The sequence below is a fragment of the Plecotus auritus genome (assembly GCF_963455305.1).
Source record: "Plecotus auritus genome assembly, chromosome: 4".
In the NCBI taxonomy this organism is placed as follows: domain Eukaryota; kingdom Metazoa; phylum Chordata; class Mammalia; order Chiroptera; family Vespertilionidae; genus Plecotus; species Plecotus auritus.
This window is the reverse complement of record NC_137775.1, coordinates 75,891,763-75,904,131: the sequence shown is the minus strand read 5'-3', so window position 1 is coordinate 75,904,131 and position 12,369 is coordinate 75,891,763. Positions and strand designations below refer to the sequence as shown.

The 12,369-nt window shown below is 37.9% G+C and overlaps 1 protein-coding gene across 1 annotated transcript in view; it reads right to left on the bottom strand.

Moving 5' to 3' along the window:
- LGSN (lengsin, lens protein with glutamine synthetase domain) overlaps positions 1 to 3,109 on the bottom strand; it is an 83,724-nt gene extending 80,615 nt beyond the window's left edge. Inside the window, exon 1 of the mRNA XM_080663807.1 lies at positions 2,929 to 3,109. The gene's annotated coding sequence lies outside the window, so the exon portion shown is untranslated. The remainder of the gene's footprint in view (positions 1 to 2,928) is intronic.
- Between the last annotated feature and the right edge of the window lie 9,260 nt (positions 3,110 to 12,369).

Genomic DNA, 12,369 nt, shown 5'->3' with positions numbered 1-12,369 from the left:
ATTGATTTCAGAGAGGAAGGGAGAAGGAAAGAGAGATAGAAACATCAATGATGAGAGAGAATCATTGATCAGCTGCTTCCTGCACGCCCCCTACTGGGGATTGAGCCCGCAACCCAGGCATGTGCCCTTGACTGGGAATCAAACCATGACCTTGAATTGAACTGTGACCTCCTGGTTCAAAGGTTGACGCTCAATCACACTGAGCCACACTGGCCGGTGAAAGCAAAAATTTTTATATTTTTTATTTACTCCCATGTCCTCTGGCATGAGAAGCATGTCTTGCACAGATTAACTGCAAAATAAATGTTTGTTTAAAGAACAATCATTTAAACTTACAATTAATCAGCCCTGGCTGGTTTGCTCAGTGGTTAGAATGCCAGCCCGTGGACTGAAGAGTCTCAGGTTCGATTCCTGATCAAGGGCATGTACCTCAGTTGCAGGTTCAATCCCTGTGTCTGGTCAGGACACAAGGGTGAGTCAACCAATCCATGTGTCTCTCTCACATCAATGTTTCTCTTTCTCTCACTCCCCTCTCACTCTCTCTAAAAATCAATGGAAAAAGTATTCTTATCCTCGAGGGAGGATTAAAAATAATGATAATAAATAAATAAACTTACAATCAATCAGCAACCCCTGTATCTGTGCTAAAGAAGAGTTGATTAAAAGCCATCAGCTTGTCCCAGATGGGCCACAACTGAATATTAACACGATGAGCACTATCTTCAATTACAGTTCTGGGAAATTCAGAGAAATTTCTTCAAAATGGTGTTGCTCATATATTTGTTTTTATACAGGTGGGGGTTTGTCTTGAAGTCTTACTAAAAAGGGGAAGCGCAATTCAAGTCTGCTGTTTTATGATGAGCTAACTCGCATGGATAAAACTTAGAGAGCTTGACCCAGCAGTTTTCTAGTTATTCCACCCAAGATTCAGCAGGATCTGTAGAAAACATAGATCAAGAGACTATGACAGGTAGAGAAAGAAACCTTGGGGAAAAAAGATAACACATTTCCCCTGCTTTTTGAATGAGGAGCCTGAATTTTTATTTTGCATTGGGCTCTGCAAGTTATATAGCTGTCCCTGCTTGTGAGACATCAATTTTTATTGGACATAATTTTTGTGCAAACAGCAGAAAGAAAACATGAGATAAATAGATTGATTCTGTCTGAGTGGAAAGATTAGGAAACTTCTCAAAATTTTTAGTTTATTCTCTTCATCTTTTTCAATTGTTGTTTCCTTTCAACAATGCAAGTTGTTAAACTACTAACGGGCACATGTCTATCCAGACGTCTCTAAAAAATTAAAGGATAACCTAGAACATGTCTTGGATGCTTTTCTTCTAATAATTTCTATTTTCCATTTTTAAAAAATTTATATATTTACTTCAGAGAGGAAAGGAGAGGAAGAGAGTTTTAGAAACATCAATGATGAGAGAGAATTATCGATCGGCTGACTCCTGCATGCCCCACACTGGGGACTGAGCCACAACTCGGGCATGTGCTCTGAATGGGAATCGAACCTTGACCTCCTGGTTCATGGGTCGATGCTCAAGTCGGCCGGGCCAATAATTTCTATGTTCTAGGTGCTTTGGAGCAGGACTAGGGTGGGTCCCTGCCACAGCAATTTAAGTCAGAAGGCCTTGTTATATAAGGATCTATAAATCACTAAATTAAAAGATTTGCTTTGTAAATCAATGGAAATGATATTTCCCCTTAGGGCAGGGGTGGGGAACCATATTTTCTGCCAAGGGCCATTTGGATATGTATAATATCATTGGAGGGCCATACAAAATTATCAACTTAAAAATTAGCCTGCTATATTTGGTCAAACAATTAACTCACCCCTAATGCCATGGCAGGGCCAGACCAAATGATTTCTCAGGCCTTATACGGCCTGCAGGCCAGACAGTCCCCACCCCTGCCCTAGGGAGACTTATGTCCAGAACAATTAGGAGTTTCTACTGTGGAAATTCTTTTTAGAAATAGGGCATAAATTTCAAAAATCAATGTAATCTCCTTTTAAGCCATCTGGTGTTGATTTGTCTGCTGTACCTCCTGAGAACTCAAAAGAACCAAAAAGGGAAGGAAGTAATAATTCTTTCTTCCCTGCAGCTGCTGAAGTAGTCACTAACATTTTTTCTGCATCACCTGTAAATGAGAATCAGCATTCAAAACAATAAAGTCTAAAGACGTGTTAGCCAAATACGGAATGATTTGTGTTGCTATGATGCAATGCTAATGACTTTTGGTCTTTTTAGTATCTGTAATTGGGCAATGTAATTTCTCATGCCCAGGGTGATGGTGGTGGCACGTAAAATACTTTATCAATGCTAACTGACTCTTTTTGGTAGCTGTGCCGTGGTTACATAAGAAAATGACCTTATTTTTATAATATACACATTGAAGTATTATTTAGCAGTAAAGAGCATCATGTCTTCATGTCTGCAGTTTACTCTCAAATCATTCAGAAAAAAAACAAGATATTATTACATAGAAATGGATGGATAAAGCAAATGTGGTAACATGTTAACCTTTGTGGAATCAGGGTCAAACTTATATGGGAGTTCTTTGTTTCATTTTTCTGAAAGTGTGAAATTATTTCAAAATAAAAATGTTTCTCTGGCCTTTTCTTTCAAATGGTTGGCACTCATTCTGCAAGTATTATTGCTGGTGCTTTTAGATCCCCAAAAGAGTGGGTAATGTCTGACTGACACACCCTTTGTTACCTGACTGACAGCAATTGTGAGATGCCATTGACTTTAAGATGCAGCACAACCTCTAAAAAGCTAAAGTGGGGAAAACGTGCATCTTAGTATTAGGGACCTATTTTAGTCAAAATAACCAAATGGAGAGACCAGATTTAAGCAAATGATGGTTTTCCTATTTAATATCTGTATCCTTTTCCTGTTGCTGTTGCAACAAATTACTTACCACAGATGTAGTGGCTAAAGACAACACAAATTTATTTTCTTACAGATCTGGAAATCAGAATCCAAAATGAATCCTCAGGACTGCATTCCTTCCAGAGACTATAGGGGAGAATCCTTTTCCTCACATTTTCCAGCTTACATTCCTTGGCTGGTGGGCTCTTCCCACTATTCTATCTGCCACTGTATCTCTGTCAACAAGTCCTACTTATATTGGTTGTGAAGTGGTCTAAAGGTCAGTTCCCAGGGGAGGGGATATCAATTCAATCATTTGATCAGACCTCACATGGCTGGGGTATTACATGTGTTCCTCCTTGATTTCTCAATCTCTCGTTTAAAGAAATATTGCTGAACAAACATATGACCGTGTGAATAATAGAAACTTGTGACTGGAAATTTAAAAATAAAAATAGTTGCTGATGATAGAATGTTAGGAAGACCTGATCTCTCAAGGAAGGCAATATGATGCTTCGGAATAAGTATTTCCTGGGAGCTCTATTGAGGCTCCATTGTTGTTATTGTTGAATTTCTCGGGCAATAAGGAGACATGTTGCTGAGAAATAATAATTTAGTTGTGTGTGTTTTTTTCACCATTAAGATGACCCAATGATATAAATGCTAGTAATTAAGAAATTCTAAAAAAAATGTTCCCAAAAAGTCAATAAAAGTGCTGTAGGTTGTTGGTGATACTCATGGTTAGTATAGACTTTCTGTAATTATGTTAAATGCACACACACGTTAGAAGAATGCCTGACAACTACTAAATGTTAGCTATTATTCTACATTTATATTTATATTATTATATAGTAAATATGATTTTTTCTTTGCAAATGGCACTAATAGTTTTTATTGAAATTATGTACAAGATAACCTGGATTATACAGCAGGTCCTCAAATAACATTGTTTTGTTCAATGTCATTTCATTATAACATTGATGAGACACCATAGGAATTTAATTCTTGTTTATATCACTTAGCCTATGGTAAAACTGGCTTTATTATAAATCATTTTGCATAAAGTTACAGAACCTACGGACAAGGTTGAGAACTTAGAAAAATTTTTACTCATATTCTTTAGGTTGACACATGAAACAAAATATACAAACATTCATTTGTGTGGATATGTACATATTAGTTTGCATATAGTACCAACTTTATAAGCTTTTGGAAGATTAAGTAGGTAATGTATTTAAGGCACTCTGCACTTGGCAGGTACATTATTTTAACAATATCATTAATTGACTTTGAGTTTTAAAGGGTCTAAAAAATGCTGAATTGGGAAATGAATTAATTCTAGTTTAGTGATTAATTAATTCTAAATTATGAATTCATTCATTCTAAGTGATTTCAGAAACACTGGGCTATGCTCTCTTCCACAGGCCCTACTTTATACCCAATTATCTTGCCCATGTTCCTCTGCTGCTTTCTACTTGTGCTTGAATTTTCTAGGTGTTGCCTCTGTAATAATTCAGATACTCCTCAAAGGCTGAGAAGAAGTTTTATCTTTCATTTTCACTTACCCAAAGGTCTTATTACTAAGGGCAGACCACAGAACATTTCTGAAGAGGCACCCTTGGGGCTCTCCGCAGAGAGTGATGCAAATAACAAACGCCCAAGAGTACTATTTGAAACCTAAGAAACAGCAAAAATATTCCCATCCTCACTCCTGTTAATCAGTACTCTCTATTTATTCAGGGCCAGCTGATGAAGGGTAAAGATTGTCTTGATGAAGAACAAGCCCTCTGGCATCTAGAAAAAATCACAAGGCTTGTATTCAATATTCTGCACTGTAACTCCCTAATAGACTCAAGCAAATGGTAATAGATACACTCAGCCTTTTCTGAGCTTCTAAAAAACATCCATCCATTGCATTTCTCTTTAATTTCTTTTCTAAATATATGCCTGTCTCTTACTTGAGCCCAATAGAATTTTAAATATGAAAAAAAAAAAACATTAGAGAATAGGCTTTAAATGAAGGGGAAAGTGGGAAATTGATATTTTATTTGTTGTTTGTTTTTTGTTTGTTTGTTTTTATCAACTCATCTACTTTCAGCATTTGAATCAGTTTCTGGCTAGAACAAGATTGCTGGGTGAACAACTCATTAAAATATACAGGGTGCATTTCAACCACTGTGTGCATTCAGAAATGACCACTATTTTTATCCAAACATCACTTGGCAGGAGAAATGATGTTCCTGGATTCCCTAACCCTGAAGAAAACAGAACAATAGAAAAATATACTGTGTGTGGTGCCTTCTTTCAGCTTTTCTAATCTGGAACAGACTGCTCCCATTTTAAGAAAATTACTTGGAGTGCAAAGGATACTTCAAAATGAAACCGACAGATATGCACTGATTTTTTTTTTTTTTTTTTTTTTTACATCATAGCAATCAAATTTTAGAGTAATTTTCCTCTTACTTAGAACCAAAACACTGCTAAGGGAACAGCCTGTCTTCATCTGGCTTATAGTAAACATTTGCCACTTAGGATTCAGGAGCCAGTTGGATTTTTTAATCTTTGCCAATAGACACTAACACATCTCTGATAAATTATGGCAAGCCAACAGGGAAAGAAAAAGCAGGCAGTAGAGCAGAGCAGGATAACCATCATCCATGTGCCCTGAAGGCAAATTTTCAGCAGCCTTCCAATTGCTGCCATGCTAGCCCCCTCAGTCTGCCTTATGTCCTGGCTCCCAAAACTCAGCCTTGGTGAGTTTGTTCATTCAGTCATTTATTCAACTATTTTTTATTACATCAAATAAAAATACAGATATTTTAATCCAACCCTTCTATGTCAACAAAGAAATAAATTATATACCTGATTTCAAATAACTTTATATAATAAATGTTGGCAATGTTCCAGAATTGACTGGTATGAGATCATAACGCATAATCAGCCAAGAATGATATTTTCTTTTTGGAGTTTCTAGAATTCATACCTCCTGTTCTCAATAAATAGTCAACAATCCAGCTAGCATGGCTCAATGGTTGACCTATGAACCAGGAGGTCACGGTTCAGTTCCCGGTCAGGACACATGCCCGGGTTGCGGACTCGATCCTCAGTGTGGGGCGTGCAGGAGGCAGCTGATCAATGATTCTCTCTCATCACTGATGTTTCTATCTCTCTCTCCCTTCCTCTATGAAATCAATAAAAATATTTTTAAATAAAATAGTCAATAAATTTTTTTGAGAATTTACCCTGTGACTGGTACTAGGCTCCATGTTAGGAATACAATGGTAGTCAAAACAGATATAGTGTCTGTCCACACTTGTTTACAGCCCGAAGGAACACCAGGATAACTAATCAAGGAATTACTTCATGGTGTGATAAGTACAGGGGAAATTCAAGTAGCTGTATAAAGGGTACCTAATTAGAAAGTGTATCTATCTAATTTTCCTTGGAACCCACTGTGTGGGATGAAACTTTTTAAATCAGAAACACTTTCCTGGAAGAAATTATGTCCTGGCTGAGAAAAGAAGGATGAAGTTAGACAAATGAAGAAAAACTGGAAAAGCAATCTAGAAAGGGAACAGTATGTACAAAAGGATCAGAGGTAGGCATGGTCAAAGGACCTGAAATTCAGTTTGGCTGTACAGCCTCAAGTGTAAGGAAAAGAGCAGCAAAAGATGAGTGAGAAGTGTAGGCAAGTTCTACATATTAATCAGGATTATCTAGGTTATTCTCGGTTAGCAAGTAAATGCCAAAATATCAGTGATTTGACATAACAATGGTTATCTCTCACTCATGATACATATCCATTGTAAGTTGGAGTCAAGCTAGTAGTGGTGGGGTGCACACAGCTACTTAGGGATGTCAGATGATGGAGACTCACCATCTCACAGCTGTAATACCTGGAACGCCTGGCTTTCCTGGTCACCTTAGTAAGGAAAGAGACAGATATTGTCTCAGATATTTCAGCCTAGAAGTGATATACACCACTTATACCCACAGCTTATTGGCTAGCACTAGTTACACACTCCCCGACACCACTCCCACCCCCAGCCAAAATTATAAGGACCTAGAAATCTAGGAAAACAGATAGAATGTTTATACGTACTGTGTCTCCGGTATAGTCATGATATTGATGGCCTTTGTATGTCATGTTTCCATAGTTTGTGATTTCTTCTGAAGGCAATGAAGAGCTAATGAAGAATTTTGAGCGAGACAATCAAGGGTTCATATTTTTATCTTTATTTTATAGCACTGCAGGGTTTCCTGCCCCATTGGCCCACTGGCCCTTCTTCTTCTCACCTCTCCTCTAACTGGATAGGTGTTGTTCAGAGTAGTCACTGTGGAAGGAATGCTATTAGGAAATTAAGATCCACAGGAGAACACTGATTACCCTTCATCCCTCAATAAAAAACATATGCTTTTGAGTGCCTCATAGAGCAAATGCCCCAATAAAAACTGAGCTCCTACTTATAATGCAGCAGCTTTGGGAAAGATGGCTCAGTCATGCATGGACATGCTTTGTTAAGTAGAACTAAATGAAGGAGACGCCTTGGGTCCTGAGCTCTGAATATAAAGAGAAACTACTGTTATTGGCATGTCCATTCCTTTCCCCTAGACATCCAGTAGACACCCCATCTTAATTCCCATCAGATCACAGTTAAAGAAGGGCCTTAGCATAGCATCCATAGTCAGTCACAGCCCCCTCAGAGGTGAATGCTTGCATATGGGAGGAAAAATGGAAGGGAGAATGGATAAGTGTTAATGCCATTTCTTTATCTATATTGCCAATAAAACCATGTCTTTTCCATTTTTCTCAATGACTGACATTAACAGAAATGTGTCAGAGCAGATGACAGCAGGTCCTCTTTGCCACCTCTTGTCTAGTGGTCAATATCTAGTTAATTATCAGAAAATCCTCAGAAGATTTTTTTAAAAATACAAAGCTACCCTAACTGGTTTGGCTCAGTGGAAAGAGCGTCGGCCTGCAGACTGAAAGGTCCCAGGTTTGATTCCGGTCAAGGGCATGTATCTTGGTTGCGGGCACATCCCCAGAAGGAGGTGTGTAGGAGGCGGCTGATCAATGTTCTCTCTCACCAATGTTTCTGACTCTCTGTCCCTCTCCCTTCCTCTCCATAAAAAATCAATAAAATATTTTTTTAAATACAAAGCCCTCAGCTATGCACTCAATTTACTGAATCAGATTCTAAGGGTAGGACCTATAAAGCTGTATTATTTTTAATTTGCCAGGCTTGGAATATGTTGCTCTAGTGAATGTAGGAACAATCCACCATGCAATTATTTTCTATCTGAATAGCCACTATGACTTTTAGTCATTTGCAGTTTTTCTCATTATGTAAATGTGGGTGTCTCTCCCAAAGAACCAGAGAACTTACCTCCCCACTGTTGAATTTCTGTGCCACACTGCACGTGGGGAAGCACTCAGCAGACATCTCAAAAATACAGAATAGAAAGCAGTACAATCAAACTGAACTGGTATTCTGGATAGAGATGAGTTTGCAGACAGATATCACAAGGAAAGAAACAGCATTTCTCCCTAGGGCACAAACCTATTTTTATATTCAAGCTACTCTCTTTTGGTAGACAGTGTCATAAGCATCACCAAGCTGAATCTACTGTTTGACAGGTAGTCTGATGTGATTGACTTGAGAAGATTCACTTTTTAGACACATTTTCTCAGCCCTCATAGGGAAGTTATGGAGGGGATATGCCGGGGCTGACCAGTAGACCCTGAGCAACAGATGAATGCATTACTCTGACACAACATTTGCTGGGAAAGAGAGGGCTAAGGGATGGCCTGGCTAAAGGAACCAGACAGCCTCGATTGCCTGCCTCTTTAGGCTTTTATTGTAGCAGCAGTTTGAGATAAAGTTTATCTTTTAGATACACTCAGTAGGGTAAGTAATATTGGGAGGACACATGTTTTTCTAATGTCCTTTGAGCAAGGACACCCAAAGATTAAGCATAAGGATTCCAGTAAACACCCGGGGGTCTGCACATGCACAGACTTGTATGGAAAGGTCAAGGAATAATAGGGGCACCACCTTCAGCACTCCCCTAAGTCAGAATTCCAATAAACAGGGCAGGTGGCCTTCTGACACTTCCCTTGTCTCAGAATGTCCTCCTTACAAACTTTCCAACCAAGTCTCATGTGCTCCTCAGCAGGGGTATTTTTATTTGTCAGGTTGGCCACCAAGGTAAAATTGTGTGTTATTGTTGCATCAAGATGAAAAATAGTTGTATTCTTTTTTTTTTTCCTAAATATGTGTGCAGACTGAAAGGTCCCTTTATCCTCATTCTAGATGTCTCAAGTTCTATTTGCCTTTTACATGTTAAGTTTTTGGCTTTACATTTCATACACATTTAAATATTTTCAGTAACTTTATGTCAACACAGAAACTCTATTTGGAAATAAATCTCACTTTGCAGGAGGAAAAATATGGAAATTTTTTTCCCAATGGAGAACCAAGCAAGTAGCTATCAGAAGTGATGGCTGTCAAATCTGTGTAATAACACTGAAACTTCCTAATATAAAATTTTACTATTTTTTCCAATCACACAGATAATACATGCTCAATGCTGAAAATGTTAGAAAACATCAAATTACAAAGGATGAGATTGAAATCAGCCTTTGGGTCCACTACCACATATTGGTTCCACAACTCCATTCCAATCCCCTGTAGCTGCCCTGCAGCATTTTTGAAGATGGAAAGCTGAGGACTAGAAGGCTCTTTGAGTTCAGTGTCCATGTATATCTTCACTTCCACCAAGCAGATGTACCCACACATATTTGGAAGAAGGAAAGAGGTCGTGTCTGCACTTCTGCTCTCTGCTGTCCAGCGCAGTCCCGCTGGTATTAGTCTTTCTGCTGCAGTGTAACAGAGATGACAATGTCTGTTCCCTGGCTTAGTCACTGTACCATTTTGCTGGTGTGAATCTCAGCTGAGTTGACTTGGTCCTGGAGCCAGCGATCATGGCAACAGCTTCGAGATCATGGCAGAGAAAGCTGCCAGCGATCATGGCAACAGCTTCGAGATCATGGCAGAGAAAGCAGCCAACCTGGCAAGTCTGAGAGTCATTTCTGGAAGCTCAGTCAACAGCCTGCTTCTTTAGCCTTTACAATAATTTTCTAAGCACATACTTCTCTTATAAATTTTCTTTCTAAAATATCTTTTGTTACCTGCAACTGAACTTACATTGTATTAATGATAATCTCATAAATCAGGGTAACATTTCATTGTCTCTCTTTATAACTATAGCTGTATATATGTGCACACATGTAGTATTTTTAAGTGGAATAGTATAGAATATTAGAATATTATTTGCAACTTAAGAGAAAAGTTTATAATGGAAAATAAAGAGATGGATGTAAATCAGTTTAGACTCGCCTATAATATGTGTGCCTGTGGTCACAGGAAAACTGTTTGAATCAGAGTTTACGGTAGTACGTAGGTGGTTACAGTACACTATGATCTACTTACTGGCTGAGGAAATACCTTTCTTTGTTCAAAATGTAGCCACCACCCTTAATTCCCACCATTAGGTTGACTTTGGTACTGAAAGAAGGATGTTTGTACCAGGACAAACTTGGCCCTTTTCTCTAGACCCCACTCTTCTGTGAAATAACTTCTTCAGAAAAGCAATGTCAAACAGGCTAGCATTTCTTCAGTGAAAATCTCCCAACGGGAAGCCTTTTCAATATAACTTTTTGAAGCTATTTGAAATTGTTTTTCCTAAAAGGCAAAGGTTACTACAAATTACCTCATCACCATAGGTGTGCAATGTAACCCATTCATCTGGAAAATGTTAAGTTGTATCAACATATGGCCCATGGTAACTCTTATTACAGTAAGAAATCATATAGAAAATGCAGGTGACAGTGGTTATCATCAGTTCATCTTGTCCAAACCTAGACAAGCAAGCAAAGGAACTCAGACTTGCCCGCAGAGTATGGCATTATACCTGAAAGCATAGTGTCATCTAGGGAAAAAGAAATGTCTCTCTCTGCCATTAGTTGAATGTCAACAAAAAGTCACTGTGGGATAATAATGCTTCTTTAATTCCAAGGAAGATTTCCTTTCCTTGCTAGGTGACAGCTCTTAGTTAAATATTATATAATGTTTTCACACTCATGCTGGACCTATCAGCACATATATTAAGTTTTCTGGTAACTTAAGAATAAAGGCAATTCTCAAATTGCCATTTCTTTTAAAATCACCACTGTTTCTCTTAATTTTCCAGAGGAAAAGGAAGCATAAAATGGAATTCACAAATATTGTATTTCCTCTGCAAAATCTATTAAATTGAGTAGGTAAGGATTTTAAAATATATAGAATGCCAGCCACATTGGGGAGAGCTTCATATTTCTAAACACATTCAGATAAAATATATCCTCACCATAAATACTTACCAGTAATATTTATCTCAACAGTAAAACTCTGCTTATCCAAAGTTATTTGTTTGTGTGTGAGTACACACACATACCCTTGTACCCAAGGTGACAAGTATATATTCACCAGGGAAAGTATACACCAGCACAAACTAGACTAAAGTTTATAGATAAACATTTTGAACAGGTTTTTTTTTTTTTTTTTTTTTTTTTTTTTTTTTTTTTTTTTTTTTTTTTTTTCAGATATCCCACATTATCTGAGGATTGTAGTGCAAATTATGCCCTTATGACTAAAAATGAAACATAACAGATTACATTAAATCTGCTAAATGTTTACTGAATTAAACTCCTCTCCTATATTGTGCTGGACACAAGCAAGTCAAAAGTAGTAGAATAAATGCTATAATTATACAGTATAATAACTTCTAATATCCATACAGTAATTTATAGCTTAATAACTCCTTTCACCTAAAGTATTATATTTAATCCTCTAAATTTGTGAAATAACTGATCTTTACAATCCCCATTAAAAATAAAGTTCTGAAAAGGGTAAATAACTTATTTAGGGTTCACTGTGCTACCTGTACTAGTAAACAGGATTTGAGCCACCCTTTTAAATTCTCTCTACCTCATTTTATCTCTGGTTATTGGATTACCACCCTCTCTCAGACACCAACTCTCTCTTTTTTCTTTTTTTTTTAATTTTTTTATTGATTTCAGAGAGGAAGGGAAATGAAGAGAGAGAAAGATCAATGATGAGAGAGAGTCATTGATCGGCTGCCTCCTGCATGCCCCCTACTGGGGATGGAGCCCACAACCCAGGCATGTGCCCTGACCGGAAATTGAACCGTGACCTCCTGGTTCACAGGTCAATGCTCAACTACTGAACCACGCCAGCCAGGCCACCAACTCTCTTTTAACTACTCCCTCTAACTTGACATGCTAAAAGGCACCCCAATGTCTGGCTTCGTTTCCTAGACTCCACTTGTGCTTATCGTATTCATACTCTTCTCTGCTTCTAACCCTTTAAACTAGCCTAAATTATCCATAAACCAAAGCCCATGATTACTGTGGATACAAATTGGC